General features: G+C 40.7%; 1 long non-coding RNA gene across 3 annotated transcripts; it reads right to left on the bottom strand.

Annotated features, from left to right (window-relative positions):
• Window positions 1–14,774: 14,774 nt before the first annotated feature.
• LOC121912091 lies at window positions 14,775–18,393 on the bottom strand. 3 transcript variants are annotated; one of them, XR_006100014.1, is made up of 3 exons: window positions 18,281–18,393; window positions 15,568–16,069; window positions 14,775–14,932 (listed from the first exon to the last, which is right to left on the bottom strand). It is a non-coding gene; the product is annotated as an uncharacterized LOC121912091 (long non-coding RNA). The 3 variants fall into 3 exon arrangements; XR_006100012.1 differs by lacking the exon at window positions 18,281–18,393 and adding an exon at window positions 17,681–17,845; XR_006100013.1 differs by lacking the exon at window positions 18,281–18,393 and adding an exon at window positions 16,319–16,694.
• Window positions 18,394–18,612: the final 219 nt, after the last annotated feature.

Here is an 18,612-nt window from a genome sequence, read left to right as displayed (position 1 = left end):
CACCCAAATTGGTGGTATGAACATTTTTTCCTGCCTCCACCCCCTCATCAGAAGACAGATATATTTATTCTATATCACAATTATTGTTTGAAAAATTCTCCTTCCCTCTAATTTTGCCACATTTAGTCTTTTTTAGCATCAAATTCCCTCTTCTTGTTTCCTCGGACAGTGTTTCCCTGTTGAACTGTGGTGGAAGTATAGTGACAAAAAGAGGGACTTTGGCACTAAAAAGACTGTAACGTTGAAAGATATCTACTTGATTTGGCTCATTTGGATAGCTTTGAATGCTTTGAAGCTTCATATTAGCTTCAGTTAACTTGTAAATACGTTTTTGCACAGAAGGAGACTTGTAGATTTTGGACCCCATCACTTACACTGTAAGTGCATTATGAAGGGATCTTCTAATGGTCAGTATGAACAGAAGGAATGATTATAGCAAGAAAAACCTATTTAAATGTTCATTAGGGCACCTGTTTTATTTGAAAAATTGTGAACCCATCTTTTAAGAGGGGCTACTGTTTGATCTCACAGGTGCAGGTCAGAGGCGAGTTGCTCATCTTCTTGTTGGACACATTGTCAAAATGCTCATTCTGGGCCACTGTGAAGAAATTCTTCCAGTCGCCACTTGTTCACACACACAAAAGTCAGAGACAATCAAAAATGTGCCCCCACCTTTAGACGTCTTTAACATTTTTTCCCTGTAAATATATTGTTGAAAATATGTTTAATGACCTTTTTGCATGGTCTCAGACTTGTAGCGGTGTGTTTCAGTCAAGTCCTTGCTTGGGGTTAGTCTTCATGTTTTTGAAGGTGAACATTTCCACAACATGATCAATGGCTTCATCTGTTAAATCTTTTCCACGGAAAGCACAAACCTTCACAACTTCCCCCCTGAGGTCCTGTCAATTACAGATGTTGATGAATATTTAATTATAGCACTGTTTGCTGCATTTTTAATACTGTGTACAAAACATACAAACCTCTGTAGGAATCATTCAAGTATTTGAAAGCCGCTGATTTAAAGCTTGGTTAAACATTACACACGTGACAGCCTGCTCCAGAACACACAGTAAAATCAGATTTGTAGTAATTAAAATTTTGTGCATCAGTAACTTTGTTCTTCTTGCATAATTTTGTGTTTTAGTTTAATCACTTGAACCTCTGTTTTCTTCAGAAAATGAGGGTTTATTGGTGACAATAAATCCGTGGAAAAGACTAAAAGCAACAGTGTGTTAGTCTGTCTCTCAATACTCTCTGATTTCATACCTTGTCTGTGGCACTCAGCGTCAAGCCTGTTGGTTCCTTCTGAAGATGTTTAAATCAATAAAAATGGGTCAGAAAGACATAATTTAGTTTTCAAAAAAAAGGCTCACTAACTATCTTCTTGTTTTATCAAAAATTAGTCCGACAACATTTGTTGGGGACTATTTTCAATTGCAGATTAATGCACATTTGCACATTTGAGTATTTATGTAGCAGGACAGTGTATGAGGGATTAATGTGCCCTTGTTCATGGTAATAAAAGAGCATATCAACAGTGTGGCTCACTGATGTGTTTTTTTTGACAAAAACGAAGGTCTATGGCACAGAGGAATAAACTGTATCAGGCTTCAGCTACACAGACAATATTTCGTTTTGGTCTTTTCGTGGGATTTGTTGTCCTTCTTCATAAAACATTTGCAAAGACAAGTTTGATTTTGTCTTTTTTATTTTAAAACCTGCAATGTTTACATTCATTTGAGCTTGCCAGTCCCCTTCTTCCCTACCTTGCATCTCATGGCATATTACCACCACAGGTAGATCAGTGGAATAATGTAAAAATTTTATTTTTATTTTACTTTATTCTGATTCAAAAATACTTATCTCACCTGCATGTTTCATGCATGTACATGTGCCAGAACAAACAAATAAAAACATTTATCCATAGCGCTACTAGTGGTCAAAAACTCTACATAGTAACAACCATAGTTGCCACATGAAAAGACTTTTTTTAACAGGCACTGAACATTAAGAGACATCATTACACATGATCCACGTGGTTTTAATTTTGACAAAATTAAAAATTTTGCATCATTGCCTCATGGCTATTGTATCCATGTTGTTTGGACATATCAGCACAGTTACAAGCTTCTGTATTATTGCTACATTACTCCACTTAATCAAATATTCATGTTATGGTCAAATGACCTACATACAACAGAAAATACAGGATTCCCAACCTTCAACATGTTCTCGTACTGCACAAAATGGATGTCCAGTTGGTCTCTTGTGTTCCATTCGGATACTTCCATTAGTACACTTCTATGTAGTACACTATGTGCTTACTTGTGAGGTGCGTGAATTTCGACAGGGTAGTGTTGTCTCAAGTTGAACATGGCTGTTGTGCACTTACCATATGCTATGGAGACATTAGAGCCAGCAGTAAATCACCAAAGAGCTGCAGATCAGTTTATTGGATCATTTTCACCCCGGGATGACGGTGGACGTTGTCGGGCTGTTAGCAGCTGAGATGACTGGCTGGTCTCGCCCAGCCAGTGGAAACAACCTCGAAAACATTGCAGCAGATTAACATGAATGGATAAACTGACCACATACTGGGAATCTACATGATTACCTTCTTGCAGTCCAACAGTCCTACAGCAAAAATTAGCTTTTAGCCTGGTGGTCCCTCTCCTTCCGCTACATAGCCAAGATGGCTACCACTGAGGGTGAAAAGTGTCCAGCGTTGCACTATTCAACTTTTTGACTGCTATGAGTACATCATCCAGGTAATCATTTTGCCATAATTGTCAATGTGAATGCACTTATGCACTCAAAATAGCGAGTGCAACGGTGCAGCACCACTGTATGTGAACTGACTGGCGATAACGTCCGCACTCTTTCATTGTCTATGGGAAGCAACTAATTTGCTGCACAAAGCATGCTGGGATACCTGGTGATGCGGACCAAGCTGGCGGTGCGACGAGAGTGCTCACATCAAGACAGTCAATCAAACTGCAGCACCAGCAACTTTCTGAACAGCTGTGTGTACAGATACATGTAGCCAATCAGCATGCACGATATCCATCCACCTCATACCAACCAGCTGCTTTACAACTCTCTACTACTCTACTGTACTTTTCTTTTACTGTACTTATTGATATTGTTTTACAATGTTTAATGTCTTGCATTAAAATGTTGAGTTAAAAAATGAAGTGGTGTTTAGTGTTTAGGGTTGGGCACATATGGGGGAGGTGCCATTCTAAAATCTCGCCTAGGGCTCCAACACTGTCAGGGTTGGCCCTGCTTTCTGCAGTTAAAATTGATCAATAAAAAGTTATTTGACTGTAATTATTGTACGAGAAAACACTCCTGCCTGCCATTCCTATGAAAATGCTGGAGGCCACTAAACAACCATGATACACAAACACAGGGAGGGTTGTTTAAGGTTAAGATGACATGTCTCACTAAAGTGGCACACTAAAATCTCTCACAATGACTATCCAGCTGCCAAAATCCAGATGAGTCTATAAAGGAGTCAATAGAGGAGTTGATATACTCAGGTTTTTTGTCTCTCAGTCGCCTCTCAGGTTACATCCAAGCTGCCTGCCTAACCTTCTGGTGCGTTAATAATACAGCAATTTTCATAGAATTTTGCCAATTTCGTCATAGTTTTTTATATAACTAACGTTCTGGATATAAACGTGTGATCAGTTGTTTGATAAAGAGGCTGTAAGTGCTCTCTCAGCTAAAATCATTGTAAACAACAGACCTGACTTGGGGTATGTGATGAGGAAGATGTCAGTAGGACAGATCTCAAAATGCTGGAGAGCATCAAGGTCCTTGGGTCGTAATTTGTCCTTGACGAGAAAGTTTCTCCTTTTGTGCTTGAACAGGTAAGGACTCACTAAGTCCAGAGACTCCATGGATACTAAAATTAAATAAATAAATGAGAGCAAATTTAAGTCTTCTTAGTTTTATCACTTCATTTTATCTGCTTTGATGTCTTAGTAAAACAAAGCTTAACTTGCCAAATTAGACTTAAAACAGAGGCTCATAAGTGTAGCTAATGTAAAATACAATGAGGCATGTCCAGTCATTATAGCTTAGTCACTGACAAGAGACAATTTCACCTTTTTCTGAATTGAGACAAGTGATTTCAGGCCAATATTCAACCTAATTGGGTGATAAATGCACCTTAAAGTCTGTAATATTACACAAGTGAAGCCATACAGACATTGAGAGACACTTTATTAGATGAAAGACAGTCTGCAACTCACTATTTATAGTGAGAACATATAGGGACAGAAGTAACAAAATAGATATTATCATTACAATTGAGTTAGTAAATAAACCGCTGTTCATAAAGCCAGTAACAAGCAGAACAGTGCTGAACATATAATTGAAATTTAATTAAGTAAAACTTAACTTCAAGTCCCCCTATTTAGCATTTATAAACAATATACATACTATAATATAGTTGTATATATATTATATAGTATAACATAGACATATTTATATTATTACAATTGTGTTTTACTATATTATCGTTCAATATTTGTTTATACATCAGCATCCACTGATGGGTGCTCACAGGTTTTATAGTTGTTGACAAATACATGAATAAACACTGATATCTGCAGCTACATTATAGTGTGTTATAAAACATTTATTTACTGTTCATACTCTGTTTATGAATGCTAAATGGGGACTCTAAATTTAAGTGTTACTTCAGAAGCTTTATTAGGCAATTGCTGCTGCTGCTATTAATTAACAAATATCCAAAAGAGAAAACAGTTACAAAAGTTTTAAACTCAAACTCTCAAATAAAAACTCACCGCTGAGTCAGAAATATGAGCCTGTTTCATCACAAGTCATCTGTCATAGCGTGGAATGAATAATATCAGTGACAGACTGTGTTTCTTACATCCAGTCTGTTCTGCTATTTTGACAGAGCAGAGAAACTCTTAACAGAGGTATGTTGTGTATTTTTCTCTCAGTACAATTATATTTAATGTGGTTGCTCCTCTCACCTGCAATAAAATTATGTATTAAGTTTAAATATTGTCTTACTTACAGTACACCTCTACGACGGGTGAAAATGTCTCGAGAAGCACCCGGAGGAATCCTCTGCTGCCTTTTCTCCCCTATTGTAAAGCACTGATAAGGCTGACATATAGAGTATGTAGACATGGGTTGTACCTAAATGATGAGGAGGCCCCTCAGGATGGTTAGTTGCCCGTTTAATTTACAATAACTTAAGCAAGACTGAGCAAAAAGGGATGAAGTGTACAGAACATAGTGAGAAGATGACTGTCAAGATTACAACACAGGTTGCACGCCGTATATTTAGTGGGGGTTTTTTGGCCACTGCTTGACACAGAAAGTATTGCTGTGGTAGTGTTGTGATAGGGTTTTTGAAAAAAGGTGTAGCCTTGTATCCAAAATAATAAAATCCAAAAGAGTAAAATTGAAGCTGAGTATATCCATGGGTTTCCACAGATAAACGTGACATATCAGCATCATATACTAGCATATGACAGCTAGCCTCAGTTCAAAAATATGAGACCTGAGGAAAACCTTTTGCTGTCCAAACATTATGTCCAAGTAGAAAAAAAGAAGAATAGATTGCCATTGAATTGTGTATTGATATTAATAATCCCCTGAGGGTGAATAATGATGACGGTGATCTCATAACCTTTCCTCTGATGCCACTATGAGGTTGACATTTTTGTTTTTTTAGTGAAATATCATCAACTATTGGATGGATTATTGTGAGATTTGGTACTGATATTCATGTTCCTTTCAGGATGAGCTGAAGCACCATCTGCCTCCAACATCAAGTCAAGATTTTAATTTGTCTAATACTTTTGTTTATGACCAAATACCTGCAAAACATGCAGAACAGTATAGACAGGTAAATGTCCATAGAAACCAAGAGTTGGGTTGAATTTCTGCTTAAAGGATTTGACCGGCGATTTTCTATATTTTTCTTATTGTTAACAAATGAACCAATCCTACCTGCAAGTATTGTGTGTGTATCCAAAGCCTGATATATCTTATTCCTTTGTGCCGTAGAGCTCTGTTGTGGTCCAAAAACTATTAAAAACATGTCAATGAGCCACACTGCTGCACTGAGTGACATGTTCCTTCATGCTTTACAGTTTGGACACTGTAGTTTGTTTAGAAAATTCTGTTTACAGTGCTTTGCTAGCTTGTTGTGCCACATAACACAACCTCTTGACTTTGTGCTATATTGTACATTTCTCATAGAACTTCAGTACAAACTCAAGAGGTTGTGATATGTAGCACAAGCTAGCAAAGCTCTGTAAACAGAACCACGTTCCCACATATGCGCAGTGGCGTCTGCCGTACACAGAACTACTCTCCGGAGACTGAAAACATGATTGCTGTTATTAATCTTTGGAGCCGTTTCTAAACAAACTACCACAACCAGAATTGTGGTGAAGGAACATGTCACAATGGTGTGGCTCACTGATGTGTGGAAATGGGTTCGTTTACCTCTGACTTTGGTGTATTTTGGTGAAATTTACACAACCAGGGACATGGGTGGGAGTGGGCAGTGGAAAAACTGTGTGTGTGTTTGTGTGTGTGTGTGTGTCGGGGTTGGCGGGGGGGTTGCAGAGAACAGGATGGGAAGGAGCTTCAAAGCCTGGGGAAGAGGTCCCTGGCCCCCCACTGCAGCCTTGTTCACATGAGAATCAATCTGGTGCCAGTGTTTGATGTGAACCGCAGATAAAAGAAACGAAACAAAGAATGACAGCGGGGAGATATGGAAAGATGGGGCACAAACAGACAGGGAGATTAATGGGACAGGCAGATAAAAAATGTGGAGGTATGAAGAGTTGCCAAAGGGTCACATTTACTAACGGACAGGGGAAAGTTATCCAAACAAGATGGGACGAGCAGGTGTACAGATATCGTAAGAGATCAAAACACGTGATTGACAGAAACATGCAAGTAGGAGGACAAACTGAAAGACAGACACAGTCTTTCAGTCAGACAGACACAATCCATCAGTCAGTCAGACACTTAAGGGCAAGAAAGGTTCAAAGCCACCGTGGTGGACACCAGTGCAGTGTCTCCTCACACTGTCTCTTCATGACGCCAGGAACTCGCATTAACATCACAATGCAAACTGCATTATCATCATTGCCATCACCATTATCATAAAAAATGAAAATCATATCGTGTTTGGAGTAAAGCCCTCAGCTGGGCGGCTTTTGATAAAGGATTCACACCTGGGGAATGTGGTGAGGGGTGAATCCTGAAAAATATTGATCTCAATATAAATGCAATTTTGAAAGAAACAGTCTGGCTTTACAAGGTTTTCCATCAAATTAGATTGGAGGACTGGTATTCTTTGACAGATATCAGTCCTCCAATCTAATCCCTCTGCATCTCTTATTTTACTGATATGACTCAAAAATGTATCTTCATAAAAACCCTCCAATGCTAACATACTGTGTTGGAGGTAGAAGTTGTAAAATTAGCATAATAACTCAGAAGCACCCTTTTTTAAACCCAAGGTCCACATAAACAGAGCTGAGAACTCCTCTCTTGCTTGTCCATCAGCCAGTTGGAGCCTGTCCTTTGAAAAAAGATATAATGACACAATAGATCGTAATGTCAGTTGCCAAAACTGACCTATAGTTACGTTTGAGTGACAGACCATTTAGAGGCCGTAGTAATTATGACCCGGAGAAATGGTGCAGTTCAGATAATGTCTATATAAGGCATAGACTGTAAAAAATAATGGACGTAGCCACCATGACATCACCCATTGGTTTGTGAACTCCCGTTTTGAAGCCTTGAGTTTACATTTTGACCGTCGCCATCTTGGATTTTTGGAGCCAGAAATAATCATATTTGGACGAGAGGATGTCTCTGACCCTAATGCTAGCTGCTAGCTTGGTTAGCACGGTGCATTCACAGTGTATGGTTAACTGTGATAATGCTAATGCTAATTTTCACTAGTGAAAAACAGGTTTAAAACCATTAAAACAAAATTTACTTACTGGGAAAAACTGAACATCAAACTCCTTAGAGGGTCTTTTAGTACAACCAAATGCTGAACAAGACTTTTTTAGGTGACCAAAATGTTACGTTTTGGTCGCCCATACAGTTGTCATATAAAAAGTGGACTTAGTGGACTTTACTGCAGGAGACCACTATTCGCTTCCCATTTCCAACCGCAAGTTGGGACACTTTTTTAAAAACCACAACTACGATTGCCATGGTGTTTACTGTTGCCATGACGACGAAGGTTGCCTAACTTTAAGGAAGTAGTAACTTTAACCCACACTGCGTTTCAAGTGATCATTTTAACCCAAATGATGATCTTTCCCTAAACCTAACCAAGTGGTTTTTGTGCCCAAACGTAACCAGACCTTAACCACAGCATTGTCACACCATAAAACATCATTATTACAACAGTGATGTGTCACAGTTTTGTAAAGCACAGACAAATGATGTTTTCCTGCCCATGATTGCTGATAGAGGCGCCTGATTAGAAAACGCTCCTATGGATCGTTCTGAAAACACTCCACTGGGTCGTTCTGTAGTGCATGGTCAAACGACCTATTTGGTCATTTAATTTGGAGGACTTGTTGGCTGGTCGTCATGCTCCTAATGGAACAGTGTAGGAATGTTGTTTTATTTGTACTAAGTTGAACAGAAAAGTCAGAACGGGGACAATGAGAGGCGGAGAGAGCAGCTTTTTGGTCTTTTCTTGTTTTTATTTCAGTCGAAACAGGCTCAGACATTGTTGTTCTTTCTGCTAATTAAGCTGTTAGAGAGAGGGGCTGGTCTGACAGGGCCCTGCTTGGCGGGGAGGCGAAGAGTCAATGGGCCGAAGCTGAACAGGAGACATTTATGGGCTGCCTTAAGCCATTGTTTCCCCCTACCGAGGATCTTTTCAGGCCGGCCGCCTCTGTCTCGGTGACCTGTACAATGAGAAGAATGCCACTCCGAGAACCCAGAGCTGGCCACAAAGAGCAGCCCTGCAGAATGAGGATTTCACGGCACTGGGCTGAATCCGGACGCTGCCAAGATTCCTCGCCTCTTCTGGTCATCAGACACTCTGAGCCACTCTTTGCCAGTGTGTGTGTGTGTTTGTTTATCTTCCAAAGGTGGAGAAATATATTGGAAACAGATGTTTTGCTTGTATTCACTGACACAGGTAAGTTTGAACAAAACAAAGTGATAATATATGGCTGTTAAATGCATTCAACAATAATGAAACTGAAGATATTTCTCCTGTAAAATAAACATTCTTGGTGTATTAAGAAGCGTGAAAACTTTCTTTTCTGTCAAAGTATTTCCCCTCAAGATTATAAAAGCATGAATTTCCCATTAATATGCTCAAAAAATCCATTTGGGGCTTTAATCAACTTCTCCAGAATGGTCTCTCTAAGTTTGTCCAGCAGCAGTTGTTTGAGCCACCTGTTCCTGTTACAGAAGCTGTCGCCCAACCTTGCAGATTAAACAGGTGAGATTAAGGCAAAGCTCTGGGCAGTTTGTAGAACATCCCCTAGCACAGGCTACAAAAACTCCTTCTGTGAATGTGTAAGTGAGTGTGTTTGTGCGTGTGTGTGTTTGTGCACGCTCTGGTCCATTTGATGGTCATCCAAGCGTCTCTGTGTGTTTACTTGGACAGTGTGTTCGGTGGCGAGGCAGATCCTTACTCTCTCGCCGAGTTGCACAGCTCTGTCGCTGGCCTGAAGATGAATTTGTGATCTGCTTAGTTGTCACAGAAAACTTTCTTTTTTCAAATTGTGGTTTTCTAGTGACTTAAAACAAACCATTTCTGTGTCAACACCACCTGCTTATGTCTTATCAGCGTGCCAGTTTCTGCTCCTTTAGCAACTGCCATGTGTTGTCATAATGTAACTCCATTTACCACAAAGTGTTGAACGGCACTTTCAGACGAGCCAGCGCCTCGCACAACAAAGCAGCCCAATTATAGAGCCATTTATGTGTTTGTCAGGGGCTTCAAATGGGCACTGGTTTCTCGGTGTAGCCATATTGGCGAGGTCAGGCACAGCATCTGAAAAGGCAGCTTTATTACAGAACAACCCATCCCTCTCTCAGATGAACACCCAAGAAGAAAAAAAGACAAAAAAAAAAAAAAAAAGGGGAGAAATAAAAAATGACAACTTTGTTCTTTATAACAGTTTGGCTGAGCCTGCCTGTCTGGCTGCTCTGCGGAGCGCAGCAGCATGTGTTTCAGGGATTGTTCTGGAAGGGGGAGTGCAGAAACAGCAGGGAGCAGAAGACAAACAGGCAATTCGTGACTCATTAAACACGGCGACGGTGGCCAGCACAGTGGAGGGGTGTGAGGACCCGCGTTCCAACCGGGCGATAAACCCCCCCTGTACCAGCTGGAGCAGGCATCTGTCAGCCGCACGCCGCACCACGCCATGCCACCGATTATCAGCAACAAGCCATATCTGAGTGGCCGGCCACCGCCATTTTCAAACACCTTACACTTACATAACAGCCCTGATTGGCTCACATGGGACCCGCAGGTCTACTGACAGGCTTAACGTTGGAAAGTTTTTGCAGGCCGAGCCGTGGAGGGAGGCAATGTAAGTACTATCGCTCTGTCTCTGCTATATGAGAGGTCAACACATGTCATTTTGTTATGAGCAGCAGGTTGGCAGTTTGGTTTGGAAGGCCGTCTGCTAGCAGTGGCCCATAACACCAAAGAAAAGAAAGGACACCATACCAAGAATAACAACCTGCTCCCAGGGCAAGAGTTGAAATCCAGGTAATTTTAACTACAAAACTTATGGCACAGACATCTGAGAGTTACTAGTAGACCACTGTGCCTGTATCTGTCCTTGAAAAACAAAAGGAAATGCATAAATATTGAACTGGGTGTGATTTGGGCTGTGACACTGCGGGTGTAAAATAGTTAAAAAACGGTTAGAGAATTTGTGGGTCCAATTTTTAAAATGTATTTGTGAAATGCACAAATATCTTTAATAACTTCTTAATTCCTGCTTCTTGGGAGATGTGACCACAAATACTATGTGTAGATATAAAATTTCAGCCCAAACATGACCATATTCACACAACAAAGAGGTTCAAAAATTGGAATTCCTTCAAACTTGTACGATCGGTGGTATACTGGAGACTCCAGTGTCTTTTACAACTATTTATTCCTCCATCTGTCTCAATAAGAAGAAAAAAATGTCAGAAGAGAATGTTCTCCCTGAAAAAATGAGGTACTAAACCACACAGACAACATAACTCAACAATAACTTATGACATTGGGGATGCAAGGTAATCAAAATTCTCCATCGCTTGGAAAACCTCAACATCAGCACAACTTTGCAACGAGGTAAAAGTTTGCTCTCAATATAATTTAACGAGCTGCTAACTGCCTAATTAAATGCTGAGAGCAGATAAAAGCATGAAATATAGATAAGCTGGAAACACTGCGGCTGTAGCGCTACGGTCCATGCAGAGGAAGACAGTGATGTCTCCTGAAGCCACACACAACAGAGCAACTGAACCGAGCCTCGTCCTCCACCCGGCTGTGAATGTTTAATAAGAAAAGTGAAGCTAAACATGTCGCCACATAAGCCATGAGTAAGACAGAATCACCTGCTAATGGAGCAATGTAAAGAAAAAGAAAAAAAAAAACAATGTTCGATTGAAAGCAGGCATTAATGTGGTGCTTCACAAGCCCACGGCATTTCTAGGACTGAGGGATTGGGGCTTTAACAGCGCTCGTGGTGTGACAGACGGGGCCTCTCCCTCTTCTCAGCAGTGGAAGCCAGGGTTGTAATTCTGACTTTAGCTGTCTTTACGACTCCCTCTCCTCATTTCTCTGGAATATGAAAACATCAGCATATGGCTGCCGACAGCACCGAGGCTAAGGAGTCATTTTCCCTTAAGTAACATTGGGACAGGGGTGACATTCACTTCCATACTACCCCCCTGGCTCAAAAAAAAAGGACAGAGGAAGAGACAAAAAGAGAGACTGAGACGGAGATACAGAAGAAGAGGAGACATATTGTGAGACACACAAGGACAGAGAATTTCAGACAGAAAGAAAGAGAAAGACAAAGATGGTTTGACTCTCATTCTCTTGCACCAGCAGGTCTTCATCGCCTCTCTGTCTCTGTGTGTTCAGTGTGCAGTTCACAGAGTTTCATGTGGCTACCAGGAACAGAAAATCTGTCCATCAGCTGCCAAAGGTTCCAGCTCCGCTCCGTTCCTCTGAGCGCTCTTAAAAACCCGCTGTTTCACACCCATGAATTACACTATTTATGGCCCTGGTTAAAATGGGCAGTTTCTGGGCACGCTGCACGTGTGCGCCTCTGTTTCTGTGTGTGTGTGAGTGTGAGTGTGGGTGTGCCATGTGGCAGATGGGAAGCAATATGGCACACCTCTGCCCAGACAGATGTGGCAAAGCACATCACACCGAACATCTGGACCAGTGGCAACCTTCACCCTCAGCCGACAAGCTAACTTTACCTAGCTGCTGAGGACCTGGGAGGAGAGGAGAGGGTGAAACACTGGCTCATAACATGTCACATGTCCATGTGATCTCTTACATCACATCTTCATCTCCAGCAGCATTTTGACTGACAGATGAGGAATCCCACCTCCCTCAGTGAGGGCTGTCAATCATTTGCTTTGTGGAGTGGAGCGCTGAGGCCTGTCCCAACATGGGCCTGTCATGGCCTGCTGCACAGGAGAACATTCCCACCACTCAGGGGGCAGCCGAGCCGGGACAGACTGGGGCTTCTACGGGTAGTGAGAAACGCAGGAAGGGCCCGCCAGGAGAGAGGCATGGGGCCGGAAAAATAAGGGACTGAAACTTTGCTCTGATATACAGAATGTTATTTCCAGTGTTGGGCAAGATATTTGAAAAATGTAATCACCTACAAATTACATAACGTAATTACAATTACATTTTATTTGGGCGCTGCTCTTGTAGTGACCTGCAGCAGGTGTGTTTGTGTCTGTGCGTTTTGTTTTTTGTACTTGTGTTGTTTTTTTATCTTGTGCCCCTGACTGAAAGTCAAGTTTCCCATCTGGGATAATAAAGTGACTGAACTGAACTGAAACGTAATTACTTTACTTCTTACTTTTCTTTTGTCACTCAGGTGCCTTTTAAGCAACTTCAAAGCCGCCACGCTCACGTTACATCTTCTGTGTTTAACACGTGCAGAAAACAAGACTTGCTTTAACAAGCAGCCCGTCACAGTTTGTAGGTATTTACTGACCAGCTGATCAATAGCTTGCTTAACGTTTGCCCCAGTGACTACCTGAAGTCTCATCCTCACAGTTAAGCTGCATTATTCTCACACCTTTCAACTCTGACCTAAAAAGACACAAGATCAGTGGTGGAAAGTAACTAAGTACATTTACTCAAGTACTGTACTTAAGTACAATTTTGAGGTACTTATACTTTACTTGAGTATTTCCATTTGATGCTACTTTATACTCCCACTCCACTACATTTCAGAGGGAAATATTGTACTTTCTACTCCACTACATTTATTTGACAGCTTTAGTTACTTTTCACATTAAGATTTGACACAGTGGATAATATAAACAAGCTTTTAAAATACAACACATTGTGAAAGATGAAACCACTGGTTACCAACCTTTTTGGCTTTTTACGTCTTACAACAAGTGTCTGAGTTGTTAACAGCTCCACCAAATAGTGATTTTTCCCTCTAAAATTCTCACATGGTTTCATTTCAATAAATATTCAAATGATCCAATATTCCACCAAAAATCAAAGATTAGAGAAACTGAAAACAGATTTGTGTATCAGAACTTTGTTTTTTCTTCTTTCCTCTCCCATTAATCATCTCACGATCCCTCAGATTTATCTGGTGACCCTTTGGAGGGGCCCGACCCCTAGGTTGGACTAAACTAGCTAACTATATATAAAGTAGTTCAAACTAGCTCCACCTCCAGCAGCTACAACAGTAACACGCTGCTTACACACTGATGCTTCAGTATTAATAATCTAATGATGTCATATATAATAATATATCAGTCAGAGTAATGCAACAAGCACATTTACTTTAATTCTTTAAGTACATTTTGCTGCTAATACTTATGTACTTTTACTCAAGTAGGATTTTTCATGCAGGACTTTTACTTACTAAGTAAAGGATCTGAGTACGTCTTCCTGCTCCGCACAAAATGCAAATAAGACAACTTTGGAGTTACCTGTAGTCACATTTCTCCTCTTTTGGCGGTGGCTAACTGGGTCCCCACAGCTCTGGGGTATATATGAACCTTCCATTAAAAACTACTGGTAGGACAGCAAGTCTCACCTTTAAACCAAGCGGCAACTACCCCGGCTGGAGTTTGAAGCCAATGCAGAAGTACCTGAAAGTGCAATGCCACCAATGGCTGCTAGATGTTGGCTCCAAAAAAGTGTTCACCGCTCAGTGTTCCCAGTAGGCTAGCATTCGCTTCGGCCCGAGGTAGCGGGTTGTGTTTCCAGAGCGTGCCTGCACTCTTCATTTGGAAGATCCTGGCTCTAATGCAAACCAGTGGATGATGTCACATCTCACTATATGTCCATCTTTATATAAAGTGTGTGCTTTCAAGTTGTCTGAACTCCCTCTGCTTTCAACTGCATTTCATAATTCTTACAATAAATAAATAAATGGATAAAAGCCTCAACAAGCTTTAGTTCAAGACACCAAAGGCAACCTGGGAGGTAAGGTAGGACATTTTAATTCTTTTTTTTTTAGGTGAAATTTGTTGATAATGAGCTATAGCATGCCAGTAAGAGTTTCACCCTTTTGAAACTGCAGTTATATGACCCCAAAAATGTGGAAATGTAAAAGTTTCTACTAAATCCACTGGATCTGAAACTAATTCTAAGATCTGAATACAAGAATATGTGGTTAAGTCATTTTGAAAACAAGTTTCCCTCCTGCTAAGGCTGCGATGGAAGAAAAAAAAAAAAAGTATTTCAGTGCAGTGTATTTCACAGATAGTATTCAACATTAGGTAAACCATAATAACACACAGGAACTGAAGCCCAATTAAACAATCAAAGAACAATTTCACAGTAGAGCAGACAACAGGTAATTAGCTGACTTTCCACGGTAAGGATGAAGCAAATGATTGTATTTTGTTTTACTGCATGCTGTAACATACAGGACACAGAGACGGGACAGCAGTGAATTTGCATATCAGAGGCCTGAGTTTTCATGTGATCTTGCATAATTAATTAATTTATTTTGTGTGCCTCTTCCTCTGTAGGATACAAGCAAAGTATTCTCTTTGTATACTGTATTTCCCTGAATATAAGCCTATATTTTTTCTGGATATTATGTTTGAAAAAGCGGGGATTATATTATATTTGATGACAGAACTGTACCAGTCCAACCACAGTCCCTCTAATACCGGCCGCTACATTTCATTGCATTAAGAGAGAGTTGCATTATGGGCTGTTTGCATACATTACATGTCATTTATTACCATTACATTCAAGTCACAGAGCTTAGCATTCAATCTTCTGAAAAATACATAACAATCTCTGAAAAACTCAGATGGTTGTTAAATAAAACTTACCGCTCCCTGAAGGTATTTCTTCTTTGAGGCCCATCTGGATGAAAAAATATTGAGTCTGCTGCACAATATTTTCTCTTTCTTCTCCAGGTAGCTGTTAACGACATGTCTCCTAACTCAATTTGTACAAGGTGAATCAAAATTAAATATTTTTCAGTTCAGTATCAGTTAAATTAGAATATGTTGATGTGTACAAAATAACAAAACATACAAAAGAAAATAAGTAACAGACTATGATGTTGACGTATCTGTACAATGCAGCTAATGCTGAAGTGCTGCACATTTAATGATCAATCAAGGTAACATTTATCACTAATCTGTAACATATGAAATAACTGTGTTTGCAGTTTCAACAATAAACAATTCTGTAAACAACCACAGATTGCAGACTGACTTAATGTCCTGCTTTTCTTTTCTTTTCATCTGCATCTTCTTCATCTTGGCAGCGGTCAAAGATCACATCATTTAGCGGTGTTATATTATTTCCCATGCCATAAGGAAGCTCCTAGGGGAATAAGAACAGACATATGTTGGACAGAGGTGTGCTGGATGCCTATAGTCTGTAGCCCAGATGTCCTCCTGTTCACACAAAGCACAGTCAATATGGATCACATCCTTACTCGCTTCAAACCAAAACATCCCAAACTGCAAGAACTTTTTCTTGTTACTCAGTGTTACTCAAAAGCCGCCAAATAAACAGTGTTTTGAAACAATAAATCTTTTCATTAACATTATATTTTATATAGTTTTTCACCTTCTTGAAGTCTTTTCCTCATGGTGTGTGCATACACGGCTCACATTTCATTACATTTTCTGCATCCCGCCTGCAGAAATCAACCTGCAGATGCCTTCCTCAGTCCCCTTCTCCTCCGCTCCCTCACTCACTCTCTCTCTCTCACTCTCTCAGCTCTTTGAATAATTAGTGATGTGTGTCAATATTGTGGCCCATAGTAACCATATGGTGGGTGCAGGCAGACAGGCCATTGTTGGGAGCTGTGAAATATTGTGTATCCCTGCGAGGGCTGGAGCCAGCAGAGGCAGGAAGTGTTGTCGGGACTGACAGGGACATTGTGCGCTTGAATGGGCAAGTCCTCGGTGGCAGGGAGCACCGCGGACCCAGACAGAAAGTCTTGACCCTGGCGAGAAAGGCTGATTAGGCATGGTGCTGCAGGCCTCTCCTTCATCCACCCCCACCGCCACCACCGCCACCCCCAACTAGAAGCCGTTAGGGCCCGAGCAGAATACAACAAGGCCACTTAACTCAGTGACGCCTTTTCACTGCACACATAAAAACACTCATATATTCATGTCAGGGATGGAGAGCAGAGGAGAGGGACGGGGGCGCAGTCAGTGTGTGAACTCAGGAATGACGAGAGTGTGTGTGATTTGTGGGAATGACTGTGTAACATAGAGAGTGTGAACCCAACAACTGATCTGATGCCTTTTGAGTATAGAGAAGATAGCGTTCTTTAGATGTGTTTTACCATTTTCTTTCAGCGGTTCTGTCTCACTTCTTAATATGCATCAAAACTAAATGATGTAATTAGTGTTTTGTGCAAAGGACAGATTGAAAATTGTGCTAAGCTTTTGTTTTACAGTCCTCATATCGCCACAGTGTAATCAGAAAAACACATTAGTTCAGATGTAATAGAAGGAGGCCAACATTATCCAGTCACATTAGCAAGCTGTGGAGTGCAGGATAGCTGAGCTGCTCGTGCATCCCGACACTACTCGAAGCCTTAAAATACGATAAAACACCTCAACAAATATCTGACTCTTAACTCTGCAAACATTTAAATCCAGGAAATCCTTCGAAATGTCAAGGAGGGACATTTAATTGCGATACGTCTTTGGCAAACATTTTATTTGCTAATTAACCATTTAACAAATTAAATATTTAAACTTTATATTGCAAAGAAAAAGTCACCCACTGAATAAATCAATGTGATGATGAGACTAATGGGGACAAATATGTGATGTGTTTTAAATGATTAGAGGCATTAAGGTAAAATTTACTGTAAAACACCTCCGTTTTTAATGCGGAGCACTGATGTTATGATAGTTTTTCCACAAAATTGATCATATTTTGGATTTTGCAGAAACAGCTCATGCTCACTTGTGAAGTTATGGACGGGGGACTAATTTTCTTCCTGCAAAACAAGCTGGGTAGCTTCAACCAGAGGAGCGAGTTCATCTGGTTCGGTCTCATTTCGCCGTCCTCTGAGTCTTCTGCTCCTCTCTGCTCCATAACTGCCTGATCAAATACGCTTCCATCCACGTCCCCTCTCCTCCTCGTCTCTCCATCCTTCTCCTCTTTCATCCCGTCCTCCTTTCCCCTCTCTGCCAATTATCTCTCCGTCAGTCTGTCACACTTTGTAGTACAATAAAGGCGTCCTAAATTGATGCCCATCCCGCCTTTATCCCCCTGATAAAGCACAACAATTAAGGCTCATGTCTCTTTGCTCAGGGCCTTTGATGGCTCACAAAGCTGCACCCAGAAAGAGGGAGAGGTGGTGGAGCTACACTCAGCTTGCTGCTCTCTCTCTCTCCCTCTCTCTCTCTCTTTCTCTCTCCCTCTCAAATGTACACTAATGCAGGTATGAACACATGTACACAGAGAAATCTGTGCACAAAAATGCATATGCACCAACACACAGAACATAAACTCAAAATCACACACAAACATTCATGAGAGTCTGCCTGGTCTACTGCTTACCTGCATCTTCTGTGCAGTACAAAAACGTAGCATTTCGTAGATTGGAATAAAAAACAAGTTCTCCAAATTAAGTGACGTTTGAAACCGCCTTCCAGGACGACACACACTGTTTTCTGATCTGACGTCCCTACAGTATCTCCAGGACGACATTCTTTGTCTTTGCTTTTCAAAACCGTCCAAAATGTTTAGGGCTGCAATCAACAATTATTTTCATTATCGATTAATCGATTAGTTGTTTGTTCTATAAAATGAACTCACAACAGAGATCTTCTGTCAGGCAGATCTGACAAAGATCTCTGGTAGAAAGTTTTTTTGGATGTGCGTACTCTATA

Source organism: Thunnus maccoyii, chromosome 14 (assembly GCF_910596095.1).
Source record: "Thunnus maccoyii chromosome 14, fThuMac1.1, whole genome shotgun sequence".
In the NCBI taxonomy this organism is placed as follows: domain Eukaryota; kingdom Metazoa; phylum Chordata; class Actinopteri; order Scombriformes; family Scombridae; genus Thunnus; species Thunnus maccoyii.
The sequence above is the reverse complement of the archived record's forward strand: the minus strand, read 5'-3'. Positions and strand labels throughout refer to the sequence as shown.